Genomic DNA, 24,634 nt, shown 5'->3' on the forward strand with positions numbered 1-24,634 from the left:
GGAAGTAAGAGTCATAACAAGTCCCTCCACCTTCTGCTCCAGGTGCAAGGTGCACTGCTTTGACCTGACATCTTTAGCAAACACTGAGAAACGTGTACATAAACAAAACAAAACCACCTACTGCATTCAATTTGCCACGTGGTAAGAGGAAGACAGAAAGAACAAACCTTACATGACACATGTCACTCAATGCCCTCCTGAAAGTAGATCAGATAGTAAGGTGATGAGGGAGGTATAAGAACCTATATAAATTACAATTAAAAAAAAATCACATTAAAAAGAACATTAAGTCATTCAAAGTCATTCAGAAGTTAGGAAATGCCAAAACTAAGGTTGCCTGTGCAATATTAATTCAGACCCCTGATGCACATGCATTATGATACAGTATCTTTCTATAGGTCGCCTCCTCATTCAGGGCATGGGACATACCTTCTCAGGAATAAATCAAGGTTGTGTATTGAAGGAGACTTGTCTGTAGGACTTCTGATTCTTTTGTTGCAGAAGCTGGAAGGTGTGCAGTGAAAGGCAGGGAATTGCAGGAAGACAAAGGAAGGTCTCATGCATAAGGAAGTGGATTCTGCCCTGGAGAATGCTATTCCTGCCTCTACCTCAGAATTCCTATATGATCCTAATCAAGTCACTTAAATCAAACATTTTTGACAGATGGTCACTAATTGTGTGTTCCCCATATTCTTGGGCAACTTGAAACAATAATGCTGAACAACTAAAGTCAATGGAAATTGTGCTTTGAACCTATAAAGTGCTATATAATGCTAACTAGTCTGAAAAATCAGGTCCTAGAAATCTCCAATTGGCCACCCAAAATTAGTAAATATTTTGGCCTTAATCTCTCTGTGTCTCAGCTCCCCATCTGTAAAATGGGGATAATACGACCCCCTCACCTCACAAGGGTTTTGTGAAAATGGATTCATTAATATCTGTGAAGCACTCAGATGTTACAGTAAGGTGTGCCATAGAGAAGCCCACGAGAAAGAGATAATTCTGTCTTTAAAACAGGTCTTCAATTGTGTGCAAGAAATAAGGCATGGAGTCACACACTGAGCAATGAAGAGAAAACAGCTGCTCACTAAGCTCTGGTCTACACTACAGACCTATATAAATATAGCTTCGTAACTCAGGGGTGTGAAAAATCCACACCCCTAAGCGACATAGTTATAGTGACCTAACCCCCTCTGTACCCCATGCAGACAGCACTATGTCAGCGGGAGAGCTTCTCCCACTGACATAGCTATTGCCTCTTATGGAGGTGGATTAACTATGCTGACAGGAGAGTTCTCTCCTATCTGCTTACAGCGTCTTCACTAAAGCACTACAGCGGCATGCAACATTTGAAGGGTAGATTTGCCCTAAGCGAACGTTGTCCATTCTGTGTACCGAGTAAGGCAGGAATACTATAGAAAAAAAATAGCACGTGATCATGTCATTAGAGCCTGGATCATAATGAATATGCACAAGGGGGCTGAATTGAGGTTGCACAAGGAACCTTAATTCTGGTATTTCCTAACACCGCCACCTTAATAATGTACTTTTGAGAGAGAGAGAGAGAGATGGAATAGAATATACTCCACAGACGTATAGTGGGAAATGACTCAAGAGTAGTGAAGCACAGGAGGAAAGAAGTTCCCTCTTGAACTGCTCTGAATTAGGAGCAGGTTTGCAGAGTCCTTGGTTTAGCTTTGGCTCTGTACAGTGGGCTGAAAATTACCCTCTCGGTGACTCAGCATCCTCAGGTCTGCAGGGTGTGCACGGCTGAGAAGCCAACCAGTTTATACCCTGCTGACCTGGGCCTTTTATAAAAAGAACGGGGACTCAGAATCTGACCTCATTAGTACTCTATTTTGGACAGCAGGCCTTTGAACTTCCTCTACAGATTGGGGTAATTAGGAGTATGCCAGACAATTCCCATACAGGATGAGAGAGGCATAGTTTACTACTTCTTCTCGTTTCTGTGAAAGATAATAATTAAAATGCTGATACCTCATTCCCGTTCCTAAGATTGCAGTGAGAACAGGAAAGGGAAGGAATGGCTTCTGGTGACAAGGGCAGAAGACAAGGCTGCAGAAATAATACACTCTCATTCTAATCTGAAGATTATCATTTTGTCCCCCTTCACAGATCTCATTCAGCATGGGCCAAATATTTCCAATAGGGTGACAACCCCAGATAGGTTTGTAGCCATCAGGAAACCATTATCGAGGCTTTAATTAACAGGCAGGTATTAGTACAATACATAGAGGATGGAGAGCAAAGGCTCACCAGAGAACAAAAAGAGTAACTCTTTTTATGCAGTTAGATTTTTTTAATGGAGTAACTGAAAAAAAGATATTCTCTAGTTTAGACACTAGACACAAAATGCTACTTTATACAGCCAATGAACAATGGATTGGCACAATTAAAAACCGGGATGTAAAGTAGCAAGTTAGACCACTCACTGTCCAGGACAATAAGTCTATTCATGAAATGAGAACAAAGAATCCAGGAAATTTATTGAGCTTCTGAATAATCCTCCCTGTGGTGACAAGTTTGGCTGAAATCTTCCAAATCATGGATTTTAGGGAACTGGGGTAAAGGCAATCCGCTAACCTATGTGTGACAGAACATATGTTTGAAGGGATCTTCCGATTCCTCATACCTCTTGCAGTATGGTTCCTAAAGTACTCATCTTCCCATTGGCTAGCTACCCAATATCTGCACAACCTCTCCGAACCCAAGGGTGGTGCAGACACACAATTTATCTAGCAGCATGAGCTTTGGCATACATGTCTATCAGTCCTAGAGGGAAGCATATCACATGATCTAGCTGCTCTCTGGGGCTCACCCTCTGTCCATCTTGGCACTCACTACATGATACTCGAGAGCCTTTTGTCCTCAGATCCACCTGCAAAACCCAGCAGAACCCTGAGCCCAGGGAGTTACACCTGAGGGGCATTTGTGAACTCTAAAGGGAATGGAAAGCATTTAGCAACCACATCTTTTCCACCCCCCGTGACAGGGCTCCCCAGCTCATGGTTTTCCTGAGCAGAGAGAGGGACATACTCATTTCCTGAGTAAATTAACTGGAAATACTAGAGAAGGGAACGGACACATTTAATAGGAGTTCCCTCAACAGCAAAGGCACTTACTGTACTGGAAAAGTAGGTCTGCAGTTCAAGTATGTGGTTTTCAAATAAGAATGAAATAGGAACAGTAACAGTTATCAAAACAGTTAAGTGAGAAAACAAAGATTGCATTCTTGTTTCATTTCTTTTATTCTCTGAAATATGATTTATGGCAACATTTCATGCGTTTCATCTTGTTAAAACCAAAAGTAATTTATTTTACTAGAAAGCGCTTTATCCAGTCAAAACCCTGCATCCACTAACTCCCACAGATCCTTTTGATTACAATTGCCCCAATAATGCATACCATATAATAAGTTGCATGAAACTGTCAGACTGTATCCTCCAACTTTTATTTTAAAACCACAAACATTTAGAATCAAAATGTGCATACGGATGTGAGGTTTCATTCCTGAGATATGGCTGGGGAAATACGCATGCCAGGTCCATGTGACAAGAAAAACTGCATCAGCTTCTAAATACCCACTGAAATAATCAACAAGTCCATTCCTCTTAATGATAATTTCTGAATTTAGAATGCTATTATTCACTATTCTGCCAGAAAAATAAATCATGTGTGTACATATGTTTCTGTCAAATGACTGAAGCTTTTAGTCAATTGACCCATTAAGTTGGGTGTCTCACAAAGGAAAAGATTTTCAAAAATAGGAGCCTAAAGTTAGGCTCCTAAATCTCTAGTCTGAATTTTAAAAGTGCTGAGCATCTTTGAAAATCAGGCCATTTCTTTGGGTAGCTAAGAATGGAATTTAGAAGTCCGGCTTAAGGCTCCTATTTTTAAAATCTTAAAGCCTAAGTTAGAAATGTGACTGAAAATATGATTACAATATTAAACAGACATCCTGAGTATAATTTTTACTGGAAACTTGCTTATAATAATAGGGATATAATTTTCAAAAGTGCCTAAGTACCATTTCCAAACGTGACTTAGGAGCCTAAATCTCATTTTCAAAAGGGAGCGTGCACTTAAGTCTAAATCTCATTGAAATGACTTAATGAGATTTAGACTTAAGTGCATGCTCACTTTTGAAAATAAGATATAGGCTCCTAAGTCAGCTAGGGGCAGATTTACTAAGATATTTATGTGCCTAAAGATGTAGATAGGTGGTTCACAGTGTTCTTTTCAAAAGCACTTAGGTTCCTAGTGGAATTTTCAAAAGCACCTATCTGCATCTATAGACACTTAAATCTTTTTGCAAATCTAGCCTTTAAGTGCTTTTGAAAATTTCACACCTAGGTCCCCTTCTTTCATATCTTTAAAGTTCCCAGAACACTGCTAGTATAATATAAATAAAGTAGTAATATTAACATTTCTTCATCACCCCATGTCTGAGAAGGCATTGTTGGGGTATGAGAAGTCTTTCTTCTTCCAACCCAGCCCCACATCCATATAGAGTTCCACTCCAGAAAGAGCAAATTTAGGATGGTATGAAAGGATTCACTTGGAAGCAGAACATGCTTATAGTGCAAAAGAAAATGCCACTACTCAATGTGGGTTAAATTCACCCTATGCATAGGGTCTATACAAAGTGTATGCATCATTTAAACCCCAGAAGTGAAACTCCCATTGACTTCAATAGGAGCAGAGTTATGCCCAGGCTGACTATTTTTGAAAACTCCACCTTAGGTCTCCTGCGTCATCTGCCCTTGACTTGCTAGCCTTCAGTATGTCACTTAACCTCTCTGTGCGACTTTTTACCCAACTATATATAACCTGTGAAACCTGTACATAACATTTCTCTACTTCACAGGAATGTTGTGAGGATTAGTTAATGTTTGCAAAGCCCTCTTGAGATCCTCAGATGAGAAGTGCAATAGGAATGTAAAGGATTGTTACAACAACTGTGATGTCAAGCAGCAACATGACAACTGACCTCCATTGCCAGGCAATGTCTAGTGTCTACCACAATAGCTGGGTTGTGTTAATTTTGATAGAATAATTGGGCCCGGAGAGTCCAAGGTGTTAATATGACCCTGTCACTGTCCAACATTAAACAGTTAAACAAGGTCGGGGGGGGGGGTTGAGTACAGAGACCTTGGCCTGCTTAGTTCCATGGCGACAACCACCACTAAAAATCCTTCTAACCTTTTATTAAAGATACAGAAAACACAGAAAACAGTTACAATATTTAAAATGTAAGGGTATGTCTACACCCAGCCGCTAGTTCAGCGGCTGGGAATCGAAGTTCTGGGTTTGACTTATCGCGTCTTATCTGGACGCGATAAGTCGAACCAGGAAGTGATCGCCGTCGACTGCGGTACTCCAGCTAGACGAGAGGAGTACCGCGGCATCGACGGGGGAGCCTGCCTGCCGCGTGTGGACCGAGGTAAGTTCGAACTAAGGTACTTCGAATTTCAGCTACGTTATTCACGTAGCTGAAGTTGCGTACCTTAGTTCGAATTGGGGGGTAAGTGTAGACCAAGCCTAAAGTATTAAGAAAGGCTTTCAATTTAACAATATTCCTTATTCCCTTTCCATTTGACCGGAGAAAGGTTTATGGGGGGATTTTTTGTTTTTTTAAGGAAACCCCACTGACAATCTTTTTAGATGGCATTAAATATCATAACAACTGTCCTTTTTAGGGAAAAGAGAAAAAGATAGTTGAGATGGGCTGGTGTGGTTGTTAGAGTCCAATCCTGTTTCCTTTAATACAAAACAAGAAACACACAAAATGGGAGAAAAAGGAACAGCAAAGATTGAAAATTAATTTCCAGTCTCTGGTGGGGACTCTACCTGGCATCCTCACTGCTGGAAAGACATGGGCATAGCACACTCTCTGATCAGTCACTCTGAGACCTGTCAAGCTTGTACCAGCATCAAGCTGTTTAGGGCATTGCTTTTAGCAGCTTTTAGTGATGCAAAAAATGTATCCTTAAACATCTAAGGCAGACTCTTATTAAACAGAAGGCAATGCGAGAGATAGAAATGAGAAAAAATAAGCTGGGGAAGGAAAAGGACACAAGGGAGAGGGATACAAGCAGGTATCCAAATCTCACATTCCAGGTGCTGTTCGGGACTTGGCCATCTCAAATTAGCTTTGGCTATGTCATTGGTTCCCTCTCTCTGACCTGGTCTAGCCAGGACACCTTTCAGGATCAGGACAAGGATCCAAAGGTGTCATGGTGGGATCCAGGATATTGTGGGGATCGCAGCCATGATGGTTGAAGTTCACTTCTGTTAGTCCACATGCCTCCAGACTGCATCACGCTTCCCCACCTCACCCCAGGCTCTGATCCCAAAAGGGAGTGATGGGTGGAGTAGCCAATCCCCTCCTTATCTTGCCCACCAATTTGGCCTAATATTCTTACACAACAATTTTGTGTGTATATTCCATTCTCATGTGTTTATCAGGCATGATCAGAACATGGTCTTTAGGTGGTGTCAGAACATCTTATTGTTGGACTAATATAGTCTATAAAAGTCAGCAAAATGTAGACAGTTTTATATGCCAGGCTGAGCTGGACTTGTGTTACTTTGGACAATGTAGAGTACATGTGTTTTGTCTATCTTCCTTCTCTCTCCCTCTTCTGATTTGGAAAACCAGCATGTCAAAGAAAAAAAAAAAAACAAGTAGCATTTTGATATCAAGAAACACACCTTTCTCCAGAGTGAAAGTTTAGAAGCCAATAGGAAAATATTTTTGTGGACGAGTTCTTAGAGAGTAATATTCCCATAGAAGATTTTGTTTTGTTATGCGTCTGTCCCTTCAGTATAAAAAAAAGGCTGACACCAGCGCATCATAGCAGGAATAGCACAAGTTAACGGTGGTGCACTAATTCCTTCTTAACATATGGAAACAACATATTACACCAACTTTTTTTTAATTGTAAAAAATGATTGAATCCCTTCCACCTCAATCTAATAGTCATTTTCCCTAACAGCAAGCATTAATGACTTCCCTGCCTAATGAAAATTAATTGCTAGCCCGCCTTGACAATTACATTGTGATCGATCAAGTTTAAAGGAGCTGCAAGGGTCATTTGCTGTAATTCTAATGCAATCCATTAAATCTGCAGCAGATGATAACCTTTAACTTAGTCGCATATTAGGGAATACTAATGGCAACTCTAGATGTCACTGTTTATACAAGAAGTGATACATCATATTGTCTCTTTCTCCTAAACTCCTTTACGGTGTTGTTGTTACTTTGCTGATATGGAATTTCCTCTACACATGCACCATGATATCTTCATAGTCCTGCTGCATTGCTATTAAAGTCTGATCATACAAAGCCTCCTGCCAATGAGATGAAAGTGCTGAGCATATTGCAGGATTGGACCCTTAGTCCTTTTAAGCAAAAGTGTTGTAAAATGAGTCAAATTTGCTCCGAGCTGATACAAAGAGCAGCAAAATGAAGCCATTTGCAGCGCACAATTTTTATTGTTCTTATAAAACCCAGTAACTGTACTACATATTCTTGTGCACCATGAACTAGCACATAACCTATTCACTATTAACATATATACAAATATACTCGTGTAACGTCTCTCCTATACTTCAAAAGAGTCATTAAAATTATTATATAGTCAATTCAAATAGCTAGGTGACTTCACAACCATTTCACTTCACACGGTTCCATCTTCAGGAGATTTCTGTGCTGCTAAATATTCTGTCATCACCTTTGACAACTCCTGAGGGTCACCAGTAGACGAACTTTTTTACTCTGACATTATGTTGACAGACGATGTAAAGAGCAGACAGAGGAAGCAATTCATAGTGTGCAAAAAGTTCTGTTGGTCCTACAAAGCTTACAACTCCGCTCCATACATTGAGAACCACCTACAAGCACCTTATCTGTTCACGAACTATTTGCATATACACAAATACAGAGCACTCCCGTAATGAAATTCACCCCACGTTAGAAAAGGATGCACTGTGCACTCTGTGTCAATCCAGTTAGTGGTATGAGAGAGGGGATGCACTCTCAGAGGAGGGCAACTTATAAATCCATCAGAGCTCCTTAGGAGCAACACCAATGTAAACTGCCCAGAAGAGGTGCTGAATCAGGCTGGAATTTTCAAAGGAGGTAGGCACTGAAGTCCCATTGGATTTCAAAAACTTGAAAAGTCTAGTCTCAATGGATTTCCCAGCCAACTTGCCCTAGCTAGAGCCTGTAATGTAGATGTGTAGCCTATGTAGATGAAAGGGGAGTTTCTACTGGGAAAGTGTGATGGGGAGTTTTTTAAGCTGTTACCGGGTCACATGATCAAATGCTGTGTCAAAGGCTGATGAGCTGCTGCTTTGATCAGATACTGGGTCTCTCTGTACTCTTCTGCTTTTAAATGTGTGGCAAGGACGCCTAGAGCTTTGGATTAGTGCCCTTCATTGGGGAGTTTGTACAACGCCTAGGCAGTCTTAACCTAAATAAATACATGTATAGTCTGTATCGCTATGCCATCTGAGCACCTCTCTTTCTGAGGTGCCTCATTGCTGGGTCTTGCCCACGTGCTCAGGGTTGGGAACAATTGTTTCACCAGGTCAGATTTGCAGAGACCCTGGGGATGTTTTGCCTTCCTCTGCAGCATGGGTCTCTTGGAGGGTTAAGCTAGTGTAAATGGTGGATTCTCTGTAACTTGAAGTCTTTATATCATGATTTTGAGGACTTCAGTAATTCAGGCAGATGTTCGGGGTCTATTACAGGAGTGGGTAGGTCAGGTTCTGTGGTCTAATGTGCAGGAGGTCAGACTAGATGATCATGATGTTAAAGTCTATGGTGTAGGATCTCAGACTCAAAGAAAAGACTTGTATCCAAACCTATAATAAACTATCCAAAGATTTATTAGCTAAGAATGAGAAATAAGAGTGATTTACCAGGTTAAGGCAGGTAAATAGACACACACACAAATGAATTACAACCTTAGGGCAAGTCTACACTTAAAACGCTTTATTGGTGCAGCTGTAGCACTTTAACAGAGATGCTCTAAGCTGATGGGAGGGAGCTCCCCCATCGGCATAGTTAATCCATCTCCCCAAGAGGCTGTAGCTATGTTTGCGGGAGAAGCTCTCCCACCGAAAGAGTGCTGTCTGCACTCATAGGCGCCGACTCCATGGGTGCTCCAGGGCTGGAGCACCCATGGGGAAAAATTAGTGGGTGCTCTGCAAGCTCCCCTCACCCCCTACCTCACCTCCTCTTCCCTTGGGCGTGCCGCGTCCCCGCTCCTCCGCCTGCCTCCCAGCGCTTCCTGCCCGGCCACCTCCAAACAGCTGTTTGACGGTGTTAGCTCGCTCTGGGAGGGAGGGGGAGGAGCAGGAACGTGGCATGCTCAGGGGAAGAGGCGGGGCCGGGGCGGGGATTTGGGGAAGGAGATGGACTAGGGGAAGGAAAGAGGCGGAGTTGGGACTTTGGGGAAGGGTTTGGAACAGGGGGCAGGGCAGGGCCTCATGGAAGGGGTGGAGTGGGGTGGGGCTGGAGGCAAAGGGGGGGGTCGCACCCAGGGGAAAGAGGGGAAGTCGGCGCCTATGTCTGCACTGGGTGTTAGGTTGGTATAACTACGTCGCTCAGGGGTGTGAAAAATCCACAACACTGATGTAGTTATACACATTCAAGTTGCTGACAATTCTGGTTTATACCCTTCCTCACTTATTTTAACCCAAACTCAATCTCTAAACATTCAGAGTTAACCATCACTTAAAAGGACACACAGACTAAATCTAAACAAATAAGAGAATGAGGTATTAGATTATTCAATTTAAATGATAAATCAAGTGCTATATAACATGCAGTGCTTCTGTGGTATCTATTAAGGCAGCTTAAAGTGGTTTTTCTTGTTTCTTTTAGAAATTCTAAATTAAACACTTAGAGGAAAACCCACACTTTGGAGAGGAAGAGAGAACATGTGAGTTTCTGAATGCAGTGAAATATTACAGCTTTTCCCAGACCTTTCAGAACAATAACTCTGCACAGATATAATGCTCTTCCACACAATATCTCAAAGTGCTTTGCAAAAGGTATTGTTTTCTTCATTTTACCGATGGAGAAACTGAGACACAAAGGCCAGATCCTCAGTTGGTGTAAACTAGCACAGCTCCATGGATGTCAGTGGAACTAAGCTCATTACAGTAGTTGAGCGTCTGGTAACAGAGTTTAAGTGACTTGTCTAATTCCATACTAAAAGCCAGTGGTAAGTCAAAAACAGAATTCAGCTCTCTCTGTCACACAGTTTTAATGAATAAACAGGCTGTACTTATACCTTGCTCCACTATGGATGAAAAATAGTTAACTGTGTTTAAGTAGACTGGCTGCTACAAGGGGTCCAGATTGTGCTCTCAGTCACACCACTATAAATCTGCAATAACTCCACTGACATCAGTTAAGTTAAGTTACTGTGAATTTATAGGGGTATAACTGAGATCAGATGCTGACCGATGAGTAGAGATGTACCTGAAAGGGGGGTGGGGGGAACCACAAACATCTACTGACTTTTGGAGATTCAACTATTAAAACAATAGCAAAAGGGGAGGGTAAACAGAGGGAAGAAACGAGCATCCATTTAGCACAAAATCAAGATGTTGAAATCAAAATTAATCAGGAAACCAAAGGACATGAAGAGAAGGAAACCATTTTGAAGCACTTGGAGGAGAGGAAGGGCATTAGTTGGTGTCTCTTATAGACCACCAAATCACACTAGGGAACTAGATGGCCACCTCCTTATCCACCTATCCATGACATATGGGGGGTGGAAGCTGCATGATCATGGGGGACTTCAGTTTGAGTGACACATGCTGCCATTACTAAAATATCCTTGGAACTTCTAAATATTACAGGTGACAATTTCCTAACTCAAAGAAAGAAGTGTTGTAGCCAACAGAGAGGAATTCTTTATTTGACCTTGTCTTCATCAGAGAACTAAGAAATTAATGGTAGCTTAGATACAAGGAATCATGACTTGATCACATTTATAACATGCAAGCAGAATAATGTCCAGACCAGTAACACACACACACCCCAGCTAGGAAGAAGAATTTAACCAGAAAAAAAATGTGCATGATGATTGGGAATCATTTTAAAACACTTTACTAGATACCTCCAAAGCCATAATCAAGGAAGGTCAACCTGATTTATAGGGGAAGTGAAGGAAGCCGTATATAACTGATAAAGAAAGCAAAGGGATACAAGGAGAAATCTATGGCAAGCAGCAATAAGGACAATAAGGATTTTTTTTTTAATTTAAGAACCAAAAGAATCTTGACAATCATATTGGTCCATTACTAGATGGAAACAGAGGAATTATCAATAATAATGCAGAAAAAACAGAAATGTTCAATAAATTGTTCTGTTTTATATTTGAGAGGAAAAAGAAAAACAGATGATGTAGTTTCATTATATGTTGATGACAACAGTCAGAGACAGGACACTAGATGGGGAGGGCTCTGAGTTACTACAGTGAATTTTTTCCCAGGTGTCTGACTGGTGGGTCTTGCCCATATGCTCAGGGTCAAGCTGATCACCATATTTGGGGTCAGGAAGGTATTTTTACCTGGGTCAGATTGGCAGAGACCCTGAGGATTTTTCGTCTTCCTCTGAAGCATGGGACATGGGTCACTTGCTGGTTTAACCTAGAGTAAATGGTAGATTCTATGTAACTTGAAGTCTTTATATCATGATTTGAGGACTTCAGTAACTCAGCCACTGTGCTTGAGGTGTGCAGGATGTCAGACTAGATGATCACAATGGTCCCTTCTGGCCTTAAAGTCTAGGAGTTACACTTTCCATTCCACCAGTATCTCAAATTCATTATACAGTAGCTAATGAAGTTAGACATTTTCAAATCAGCAATTCCTGATAACTGGTACCCAAGAGTTTTAAAAGAGCTGGCTGACGATCTTGATGGACTGTTAATATTGATTTTTCAATAAGTCTTGGTACCCGGGGAAGTACCAGAAAACTGGAAAAGACACAAATATTATGTCAATTTTTAAAAAAACGGATAAACGGGATAACCTGGGTAATTATAGGCCTATTAGACTGACATCTATCCAAGAAAAGATAATGGAGCAGTTGATATGGAACTCTGTTAATTAAGAATTAAAGAAGGGTAATGTAATTAATGAAAACCAACATGAGTTTATGGAAAATAGATCCTGTCAAACTAACATGATATCTGAGATTACAAGTGTAGTTGATAAAGGTAAGAATGCTGAAGTAATAGACTTCTGTAAAGCATTTGACTTAGTGCTAGAATGAAGTGCTATTCTGAATAAGACCTTAGTGTCTGCCCCTCAGCCAGGATTTTTTTCCCCTCTTTTAATCATGTGTTTCAGGTCAAGCCTCAACATATGCTCTGACATCTTAAACTAGATGATACTTAAAAATTAAACCTCTGAAATGTTATGGTTCTAAGGCATATTAGAAGCTGTGGCGTGTAATGTAAATAGTCTAGTTTCATTCAATAAAGGTAAAAATCACACCGCTATCAAGTGTCACACTGCTGATGGGGAAAAAAATGTAGCATTGCAAGAAGTTATTAAATTGTTAATGGCCACATTCTATTCTTGGGTTTGTGGTTTGATGCATCCTGGGCACAATGTCAAACTGCATCAACATTGACAGTCTCTAACAAGCTCAGGGGAAAATAAAAGCAGGCTGAATGAATACACTGTTCTGTAAATAAAGAGACATTGTAACCATTTAAAGTGAGACGGGATTTAATTTAGAAAATTAACACAGATTTCTGAGATGGCAAAATGCTGCAATTTTCTAAATCTCATCCTTGTTGCTCAGGGGAAGGTTATGTTCCTTGCTAATGAGAAACACTAAATGCCCCCTCCCTGGAGGAAAGCTCAGGATATCAACTGGATAACAGGGTGGGGGGAGGGATGTCAGTATAATTTTACACAGGAGTTATTTCTTCATTTTTCATTTATAAAATTAAAAGATCCATTTCCCACCTCAGCAATTTATAAGAGAAAAGACAGTGTTACACAGTGATATTTTCTTTTAACAACTTAAAAATAAATAAATAATAAGCAGCATTAGATTTGGGCAAAACATTTTCAGCAAATAGTTTTTCCTTTAAAAAGATTTTTGGTTTTTTTTTTTTTGGATTCTGAAATTTGTTGAATTCAGTTTGGATTTGGTAAAAGGTTCTGTCTGAAAAAGAAAAAGAAATGTTTTTGAAAGAGTCAAAATGTTTCACTTCAACTATTTTGAAACTTTTTCTTTTGACTTTTCAATTCAAAACACGGTGTTTTAAATTGACATTTGTTCAAATTAAAACTAATCAAATTGTATTTTTTTCCAGATTTTTCAGTCCCCTCCCCCATTGAAAAATCCATTTTTTGCTCAACCCTACCAGGACATATTTCCTGTGCATCACGCCTTTTCTCCCCCTCACCAACTCCCAAAGAATAATCACTATTAAATTGGCATTAGTTCCCTATAGTTACCATGGTTATTTCCTAGTCTTTTTATAAGGAAAAGCTGTAGGATCTCATCTCACTGGGTGGTAACTGTTAAATGCAAGGGTGGAGGGGGGGGGTTAATTGCAGCCAGTGTGGTGACTTCATTCTGCAATCATTTATCAGACACAAAAAAAACTTTCTTTAAACTATAGCTTCTGATATTAAAGTCAATATTTTTGCTGAGGACTAGGCCCATATACTGGGCACCATGACAAAAAATTAATTCTGTAGGAAAAGGTCCTATTTTTTTAATATAGACAGATTAGATGTGATTTTTAAAAGTGCAGCTTGTTTAGTGGAGAGATCCTTTGTTTCCATGAACAATTAATACATTCCCATTGTTGGGAGGATTCTTCCTGCTATTAAGTATCATCAACTTACAGCCTCCTAAAATGTTCTTTTGTCTATACTACAGACAAGGTCTACAGTCAAATCAAAGAAAAAACGCTGCTAAGGAAACAGAGAAGGCAGACATGGGGGAAACTGCACAAGGTAGACTTCATCTAAGCAAAACAATGGTGTTCAAATGCTATGATTATTTTTATCATTCTAATTCATAAAATGTACTCTGAAAATAGACAGAGATTTATGGCATTCACCAGGCAATAGGGAATGTACATGAATTCAACTGACTGCATGGGACTTCCATTTTTGTACCAACACGATCTAGAAAGATAGGCTGTCAGTCACATATGCCGTTCCAGAAAGAGTTCTTAGAGGCATTAAATAGGTTTAGCAAATGCTCCCCTCTGGAACTAGCCATTATTTGTGTGTCATTACGTGTACACAATTCTTTACAGCAAGCATACCCACAAATACACAACTATAAAGCCATAAAATTACGCAGTCCTTTTTAAAACCCAGTCACAATATCTGACTATTTCTACCTGTGTAGTGTATTCCATATAGTAGTAATATGATTTGGGAAACATGCAGAGGCCTGGATACAGACATAAGGGACGTGGAAGCCTTATGTGACAACATAACCAGGCATGACCAATACTAAAGAGTATCAGACCCAATACATTCAGGGAGGTGACACACTTGCTCTGAGGAGAGATCTACAGCCACTGGTGCAGCAAGGTGGGCAGCAGTCTCATTTAAATATTCCCTCCCCACCTTGAGAAAATTCATAGTGATCCTGCCCCCACTTTCTTCGCCATGTTGCGCCCATTACGTTAACTACCATTCTGGGGTTTCCAATGTCTTCCAACAAAACCATGAAGCCTGCTTCCCCATGACTACCATGTGGATGTTCACCTTGGTAAGTACCTCTTGGCTGTCTAGGTGACATTTCTTTGTTTCAGAGCTGTCAGTCATGAGTGCTGGCTCCAGCTCATCAGCCTCCCCTCCTCTGCTGAAAGACAGCTGGGGAAGAATCCCCATCTACCCAGTGAGTGCTAATGTAACGCCAACAGACCCCAGTCGTCGGCGAGCAGGATCAAACCCGGGACTTTTGGAGCTTAGTGCATGAGCCTCTACTGCATGAACTAAAAGCCAACTGGCTGTTAGCTAAGGATGTAGAGCAGATTGATTCATTTTCTCTCTCTCTCTCTCTCTCTCTCTCTCTCTCTTCCCCCCCCCCCACTAGATGGGACAGAACACCACACCGAAAAGGCATGTGGGTTACACTAACTGCCACCTAAATCTTCATCTCCCAGTGTCTGAATCTCACATATGGAATTACCACAGAAAAGTCTAAAGTCTCTACTTTAAAAACAATGAGGAGTACTTGCGGTACCTTAGAGATTAACAAATTTATTTGGGCATAAACTTTTGTGGGCTAAAACCCACTTCATCAGATGCATGGAGTGGAAACTGTATATACCTGCCTACTGTATTTTCTACTCCATGGATCTGATAACGTGGGTTTTAGCCCACGAAAGCTTATACCCAAATACATTTGTTAGTCTCCAGGGTACCACAAGTACTTGTCGTTGTTTTTGCTGATACAGACTAACACGGCTACCACTATGAAACCAGTCTCTACTTCGTATTTCTGATCTCCATTCTGAATAAGCAAAAATCACTCCACCTTGAGATGGATGCTGTGGACCCTGGGCATGCTCAGTAAGAACTAAGGATTTCTTAAGAAAAATTAGAAAGGTGCCCTGGCAAAGAGCCAAGTGTGTGTGGGTAGGACTCATCAGAATCACAGCTCTGAGATAAAGGACAACAGTGAGCATGTGCAAGATTGGCAACTATTGAGCATGTGCAGTAAGGGGTGATAGAGAGGTCAGTCAGTTAAGCAGCTAGATGGCCAGAACCCACTCATACCAGTCACAACTTGTTTTAAAGGTCAGAGCTATCAATCAGAATCCTGAGGTAATGGTCGAGACTGAGCATGTGCGAGTGAGGTAACTGTTGCTAAGCATAGGAAGGTATATAAAGAAAGAGTTATGATGGACCATAAAAGGCCAGCTGCCAGCAGTAGTTTCAGAGTCTGGAGGCTGCGTCTGAGAAGGAGAGAGGCCTGCAGGAAAAGCCAAGAAGCCAAAAGGAAAACTGCTGCAAAGAGAGAAAAAGCTGGAACAGAGCAAAACAGACTGACCGGGAACTGAACAAGCAGTAGTAGTGATTTTTAAAAGAAAGCAGCAATGGATTTATAGAATAGGCTTAATATTCTTTTAATTATAGTTTAGTATATAGTTTAGGATAGTTTATAGTATTTAATGTGTGTTTGAAATGTGTGCATATTTTAGTTATATTTTATTTTTGTAAAAACTTTAAAGCAATTTAGGATCTGCTGTCAGCAATTTGTTGCAAAGTGGCCACTTGCAACAAATTGCTTCATAGATTCAAGGACTGGAAGGGACTTCGAGAGGTCATCGAGTCCAGTCCCCTGCCCTCATGGCAGGACCAAATACTGTCTAGACCATCCCCGATAGACATTTATGTAACCTAATCCTAAATATCTCCAGAGATGGAGATTCCACAACCTCCCTAGGCAAGTTATTCACTTAAACTGTAATAGCATATAGTTGAAATAATTCTAAGTGCTCTTTAACTTGCAATCAGGGCTTTGTGTCTCAGGATTTTGTGCCTTGTTTAGGATTTTTAGATTATATTGTAGTAGGGATTATTAGTTACTTTAATAAGAAGATAGGCAGTATTCTTTGCAAAACAAACTGTGTCAATTACTTTGTTGGAAGGTTATATCTGAGTCCTTTACAGTTTCCTTAACAACCCTGGGAACTTTTACCTCAGGAAGAAAAGACTAAAGGGGCAATAGGCAAGTTATTGTAGCAGCACCGCAAAATGTATTTCGGGGTAACAATGACAGCCACAAGATCCACCTACAGAGGGAATCACGGTTCGACTTCCAGTTGAGCTATGTGCAACCACCTCAGAGAAGCAGATCCTCCCTCATGATAGGTGCAGGTCTTTGGGTTTGTGAGGGAGGACTGAGCTCCAAAACCACAAGCTTGCTCCTCACCAGGAAGCAGGAAAGGGTTAATGCTTGGCCCAGAGCAAAACACCTCTTATTCCTTCTAAACCCACCTGCCATTAGTTTCAGCATCTGACCCATCGTTTTCTCATTACAATGCAATGAGGGCAATGATTATTGAGGGCAAACTGGGGTGTTTGGGTTTGCAACTGCATGTCTCACATGAAAACAACAGCCTCCTTTAGTGTCTAGCACAGTGGGTCTCAAACTTTTTTACTGGCGACCCCTTTCACACAGCAAGCCCCTGAGTGCAACCCCCCTAATAAATTAAACACACTTGTTTATATATTTAACACCATTATAAATGCTGGAGGCAAGTGCGGTTTGGGGTGGAGGTTGACAGCTCACGACCCCTAGGGTTACCATATGTCCGGGTTTCCCCGGACATGTCCGGCTTTTGGGTCTTTAAATAGCCGTCCGGGGGGAATTTGTAAAAAGCTAAAAATGTCCGGGATTTCCCCCGGATGTCTATTTAAAGACCCAAAAGCGAGGACAGGGCAGCCGCGCTGGGGGAATCGCGGCAAGCCGGCGCCGCCGGCGCCACTCACCTTCCCTCCCTGGGGCAGCGCGCAGCTGAGAGCTCCTGGCGCGGCGGCGCCAGCCCACGGGGCCCCCCGCCTGGCCGGCAGGAGCCTGCAGAGCGCAGCCCTGCCCCTGCCCCGGCACACAGAGAGGCAGGGAGGTCTCACTCCCCTGCGTGCTGCAGCGGGGCGGGGCCTGTAGACTCCGGCAGCAGGCAGCAGTCGCCGGGCAGAGAGCTCCCCCCGCCCCTGCCCCCCTCCCCTCCACCTGACCCGACCCTAGGAAGGGGCCAGAGGGACTGGGAGGGACCTGCCTGCTGGATGCTTCCTGAGAGCCGCTCCAGGTAAGCACTGCTGGGCTCACCTGGCCCCCTGGCAGGTCCCTCTGGGGGGGCTCCCCTCAGACCCACTGCCCTCAGGCCCCACCCTGACCCTGTTCCCTCAGCCTCCCCTGCAGGCCCCTCTGTACCTCCCACCCCAAACCCACTGCCCTCAGTCCCTGCCCCCATTCCAACAGCCTCCCCCACAGTCCCCCTGCTCCCCCAACCCACTGCCCTCAGCCTTGCCCTGCCCCAAATCTCTTCTTCAGCCTCTCCCGTCATCCCACCCCCATCGCTCCCCCTGCTGTCCCACCCCCTCAACTTCCCACCATTCCAGTACTGCTCCCCTCTGTCTCATCCCCTCCAGACCCTGTCCCTCTCCCCAACCCTCCCCAGCCCAGCCCCATTGTCTCCCCCGCCCCACCCCACTCTACACAGCTCTCTCTACCCTGTCCCATTCATGCTCCCCTCCGCCCCTACCCTACTCCCCCCATCCCAGTCCTGTCCCATCCCCCTCAGCCCCCCCCAGTCCCAGTCCTGTCCCCCTCAGTTCCTCCACCCTGCTTCCCCCGGTCCATCCCCACACACCCACCGAATCCCTCGACCTCCCTCCCCCCAATCCCACTGCCTGGACCCACCCCCGTCCCACTCAGGACATGCATGAAAAAGAAGCAATGGGATTAAATTGTAGCAAGGGAGAGTTAGGTTAGACATTAGGAAAAACTTCCTAACTGTAAAGGTAGTTAAGCACTGGACAAATTACCTAGAGAGGTTATGGAATAGCAGTCATTGGTGTTTTTTTAAGAGGTTAGACAAACACCTGTCAAGGATGGTCTAGTTGTTATTACTCAGTCCTGCCTCAGTGCAGGGGTTTGACTAGATGACCTGTTGATGTCCCTTCCAGTCCTACATTTCTGTGATTCACACTGAATTGCCTTGTGCCACTGTCTAGTAGTAGTGGCACACAGTTCTCTGACATGCAGGTTTATAAAATTGTAGTTAATATACAGTTTAGAGTATAGCAATTTTAAAGCTCTGCATGTTCAGACCAACTGAGCTGAAAATTGTGATCTTGTATTCAAAACTATTAAGATGTGGGCTGAAATAAAATCAGCACTGAATGTTATTCTAAAATTGTTTTCCAAATATTCTTAAACTCCCAGTTTATCCCCCGCTGATGTTCATTGTGAAAAGTATTGCAGGTCTAATAATAATATTTGGCACTTTTGTAATTCACTGTCCAACATGTGTTTTGTGCCCTCCTGTGGTGGATTTTTAGAGGATAACTGTATAGCTACCAGCTAAGGGAGTTATAGCTTGAACTCAAGTAGTAGAAGCTCATGCTTTTAAGTCTGGATGGCTCGGGTTCAATCTTTGGTGACTAGTTATGATGGAGGTTGCTACACTTATAATCCCTTTAATCAGAGGTTCTGAATATGCTTTGTTGTAGGCAGAACTAGCCTATAGTTAAGCAACCGAAAATTTAGAATGGGAAGTGTTGAAATGTTGGGAAGCCCTATAATTTTGCCAATCTGGAACGAACATCCCATCTGAGGGATGGGGGCGGGGAGAGAGGAGAGTGAGACAGGACCAGGAAACTGGGACAAGGAATCCAGAGCGGTAGTGGGGGGCAGTTGAAATCAGATGAGGAGCTGGGGCGGGTTAGACAGCAATAGGATAGACATAGACTGGAGGGGACGGGGAAGAAGGGTCTTTGACTACTAGAGACCACTCCGTTCTCTGAACATTTGATTCGCGGGAAGCAGGGGAGGGGGAAGAGTAGGGGGCGGAGCGTTCAGGGGAGGGGGCGGAGCCGGGGCAGGGACTTTGGGGAAGGGGCGGAGTTGGGGCGGGAAGGGGCAGAGTTGGGGTGGTGCCGGGGCCCCTTGGAGTGTCCTCTTTTTCCAGGACTGCAATATGGTAACCCTAACGACCCCCCATGTAATAACCTTGTGACCCCCTGAGGGGTCCCGACCCCCAGTTTGAGAAAACCCTGGTCTAACATTTGAATGTCCTTGTGTGCTAACTTCTTGAGTATATTGAACCTGAAGCCTTAATATAGGCCATTTGTTAGCTTTATACTCTGCCATTCACTTTGCTGCATGCAGAGGTAGAACTTCTATGGAATTTTGTATCCTAGCAGGTTTGTCAGTTATTTATTTAGGACCCAATCCTGCAAAATCCGAGTCATTTCCTGCAAGGTGCTCTGCATTCTCAACTCACTTTGAATGTGAGACCCCCCTCAGCGCATTCTGCAGGATCAGGTCAGATATGCAGCTGTGCTTTGAACTTGTGGACTTTTTGCACAGTCATAATTATGGCAGTTGTAAAATGCTGTGAGTCAGCTGAAGCCTGGGCCAGCATGCTTTCCAAGGAAGTAGTGTCTCAACAGCACCAAAGAAATTTGAGGACTGCAGATTTTCACTTCCTGTCATGAGTGTGGGGTTTATTTTTTGGATGATTGCTCTGACAGATAATTTAGGCATGCCATTTGTTTGACATTTTAGAAGCAAAAAATATCTTTTTACTGGAAGCTCAAGCTTAGTCTGTGTGTTCAATTTGGCTGCAAAATTTCTGGCAGAAGGAACATTAGTATTTGTTTGCACTCAGTCACTGCACTCATGATAAAAAACTTCTCAACCCCACTGGCATGCATTCAGAAATGCCACCAAACATATACAATTGAAAGAAAAGAAATAAAGAAATGCCAATTATCCTTGACTCTAAAGCTATGGAAAAATCATGGAAGTGGAACTTTAGGCATGAGGCATCATTTTAGTGCTTTTAATATATATTTAAAACATTAAAATGATGCCTCAAAGTTCCACCTTCCTGATTTTATATATATAGCTACTTTCTTTCTACTAAATCAGTGATCCTGTCAATACCAGAATGTTCACAAGATTAAAAGTCACTGGAGAGAAATGGCACTTTAAAGCACGCCTTGCATGTGTGAAATCAAGACACATGTTCTAGATTTTCTTGCAAACACTTGAACATGTCACCAAATTTAAGAGGCAGTGGTTTCCCTGTTTCATTTCTGAGGGAGACACTTTAGCACACAGTTAGCAAGGGACAAATCCTGATATCAGTACACAGCCTCAGTAAGCAGTCTGTGCACTGATGAATTACATGGAGACAGATCTAGAAGAACTCCTCTTTCCCCCCCAGCCACAGCGTGGCAACAAAAGAGCTGTATGTGCTGGTACTGCACCTTCAGAGCTGAAGTAGCCCAGGGTGCATTTCTGGTAGAAGGTAAACTTGCCAATATTTGAACCTCTGTCAAGTGGTAGCAGATGTCAAAATTCTACAGTTGTTTTCCCACTAGAGGAGAAATCAGTGACTGGGTATTTTCCTTAGGGAAACTTGTTTATTTACATACATCCGTTCTGGAACAGAAGTGGTCACTAATGGCATGCAGGCAATCCACTCTTTTAGTACAAACACCGGGGAGCAACTCTGCCTCGCAAACCAATTCTAGTTACAGGGACTAGGCAGAGAGTAAACTCCCTTGCTGTTTGCCACAGCTCCCCCAAAGAAACTACATCAGAAACCAAATGATACAGCTCCTCAGATTTTGGCAAGTATTTAAATTCCATTTGCAAAACTTCGGAGAGCCCCAGGCAAACAAGGATTGTTGTCACCTATGAAAACAAAGATGGATCTCCACAGCTGACTGATCCTACTCTCTTCCATCTCCCAATCCCCTCTGTGGATCAACAACAACTTATTTAGCATAGGTAGGGTAAAGAAAGGAGAAGCTATATGGTCTGGACACCACCAGGAAACCCACATTAGTATTATCCCTGGACTGGAATATCAAATGGATGGCTTTAAATTCATCCATTTGGGGTTCTGTGATTGGATGCCTCTACTCTACCTTTGTCAGAGATCATGAGACTCTTTCACTGCAACACTGTCCCCACACCAGGTTTAAGGTTCATCCACCTAAACCTGCTCAGCAGTGACTTCAGTTCTAGTCATACCTGAGCAGGAACAAGGACTCTAAAGGTACTCCTACAGTTGTGGTGGTGTGTGAAGTACAGACACTGCAGGCCCATCTAGCATGGGTAAACAACATTGCAGATGGCGAGGCACAGCTTAGGAGAGTAGAGTGCCCTACGTGCATTTACCTTACATAGCTCCTTACATGCCCATGCAGTGCCTCCTACATCTATACAGCTACTTTTAACAGTGTTGTATCCTGCTCCCTCCCTCTTGCCAGACCTTTCAATGCCACACATGTAGTGTGTGTACTCTACATGCTGCCGCAACTGTAGACAAGGCATAAACTGAGTCTGATCGGTTCTGTATTTAAACACTAAAGCAAGAAGGTCAAATGGTATCAAGGATTCTTAACACTACTAGGTAGGAACACTTGTCCCCACTTACTCTGACTCTCACTTGGATTTGGCATCACTACCTGGCTAGCGAAGTTATATTTCAGGTGACCCTTTCAGACAGAAGATATCATATTGCCTCTGTATAAATCAATGGTACGCCAAAATCTTGAATACTGCGTGCAGATGTGGTCACCCCATCTCAAAAAAGATATATTGGAATTGGAAAAGGTTCAGAAAAGGGCAACAAAAATGATTAGGGGTATAGAACAACTTCCATATGAGGAGGGATTAATAAGACTAGGATTTTTCAGTTTGGAAAAGATGACTAAGGGGGAAGATGATAGAGGTCTATAAAATCATGACTGGTGTGGAGAAAGTAAGTAAGGACGTGTAATTTACTTCTTCTCATAACAGGAGAACTAGGGGTCACTCAATGAATTTAATAGACAACAGGTTTAAAATGAGAAAAGGTAGTACAGTAACTCCTCACTTAACGTCCTCCTGCTTAACGTTGTTTCAAAGTTACGTCGCTGCTCAATTAGAGAACATGCTCGTTTAAAGTTGTGCAATGCTCCCTTATAACGTCGTTTGGCTGCCTGCTCTGTCCACTGCTTGTAAGATTCTGTGGAAGAGCAGCGACTTTACGAGGGAGCATTGCATAAGTTCCTCTTCTCCGCCTCCTCCCCCTCCCTCCCAGCACTTCCCCCACCGCCAAACAGCTGTTTGATGGCGCATAGGACTTTTGGGGAGGGAGGGGGAGGAGCAGGGAAGCGGCTGCTCCAGAGAGGAGGTGGAGTGGGGGTGGGAAGAGGTGGGCCTGGAGTGAAGTGGGGACAGGAAGAGGCGGGCCTGGAGCATCCCCCGGCAAAGTCGGTGCCTGTTCTTCTCTGGGGAAGCTGCCACTGCTGCTGCAAAGGTACTTCCTAGTGTCCTTGCCCGCAGCAGGCAGTGCCTGTGTGGGGTAAGCCAGTAGCACTTCCAAACCACAGTACTGTACAGTATATAATGCCTTTTGTCTGCCCCAAAAAAATTTCCTTGGAACCTAACCCCCGCATTTACATTAAATCTTATGGGAAAGTTGGAGTCGTTGAACATCGTTTCACTTAAAGTTGCATTTTTCAGGAACATAACTACAATGTTAAGTAAGGAGTTACTGTATTTCTTCACACAACGGACAGTCAACCTGAGGAACTCTTTGCCAGAGGATGTTATGAAGACCAAGACTATAACAGGGTTCAAAAACAGAACTAGATAAATTCATGGAGGATAGGTCCATCAATGGCTATTAGTAAGGATGGAAAGGGATGATGTCCCTAGCCTTTGTTTGCCAGAAGTTGGGTATGGGTAACAAGGGATAGCTCACTTGATGATTACTTGTTCTGTTCATTACCTCTGGGGCACCTGGCATTGGCTACTGTTGGAAGACAGGATACTGGGCTAGGTGGATCTTTGGTCTGACCCACTATGGCTGTTCTTATGTTCTTAACCGGATCTCTCTGTGAGTGCTTTGGGAATACATTTTTGTCATAGCCACCATTCTTCAAAGATGTAAGGCTGGCAACAAACCAAAATAATTCTTGGACTGCTTTGCTTTAAAGTGAGAATCAAGCATGTGATTGTTTTTCTAACTGGTCTTCATTACTGCCTGAATTATTTTGTTCACAAACCAATTAATCCTCTTACTTCAATAAATCCCTATGTGTGAATTGAAATTATTTGTCAGTGTGCTAAAAGAATGAGGGCCAGATACTGATTCCACTTACATGGTCATAAAAGAGGAGTAACTCCTCTGAAGTCAATGGACTTGCACTGATGCAAGTAAGATTTGAATGAAACCTAAAGAACACTATTTTGAACTTTAATGGCCCATTATACAGTTAGGTCCATCTGTTTAGAATAATCTACTCTTTATGGTCGAAAGAAAGGTTTGATATCCATGAAACCAAGAGAACTTGTCAGACATTCAGAGGTCAGCAATCTACTGAGAAAACAATCAGGATGTCAACCTCTTCTTTAATGATCTTGAAGACCGTGGCATATTTGAAATGTGCTTTGCCAAATAAAAGGATGGCTTTCTAAATCATGATAGCTATCAAGAAGAATGTTGAATGCTTAAGAGGCCCGCTGAGGCATGAATCTTCAACTATGCAACCTTAATACATAAGAAATGGGAGTGAGCTAACCATCCCAGCTCAAAAAATTTCCCAGACACACAAGGATTTATTTGCAAAAAGAACAGCAGTACTTGTGGCACCTTAGATGCCTTCTTCAGATGCTGGCACTTCTTCAGATGCTGTAGCCCACGAAAGCTTATGCTGAAATAAATTTGTTAGTCTCTAAGGTGCCACAAGTACTCCTGTTCTTTTTGCGGATACAGACTAACACGGCTGTTACTTTGAAACAAGGATTTATTTGCCATACATGCAACTAGTGAAAAGCAATGATAAAGGATACACCTGAGAA

Source organism: Terrapene carolina, unplaced genomic scaffold (genome assembly GCF_002925995.2).
Source record: "Terrapene carolina triunguis isolate 2854851 unplaced genomic scaffold, T_m_triunguis-2.0 Scaffold68, whole genome shotgun sequence".
Lineage (NCBI taxonomy): Eukaryota > Metazoa > Chordata > Testudines > Emydidae > Terrapene > Terrapene triunguis.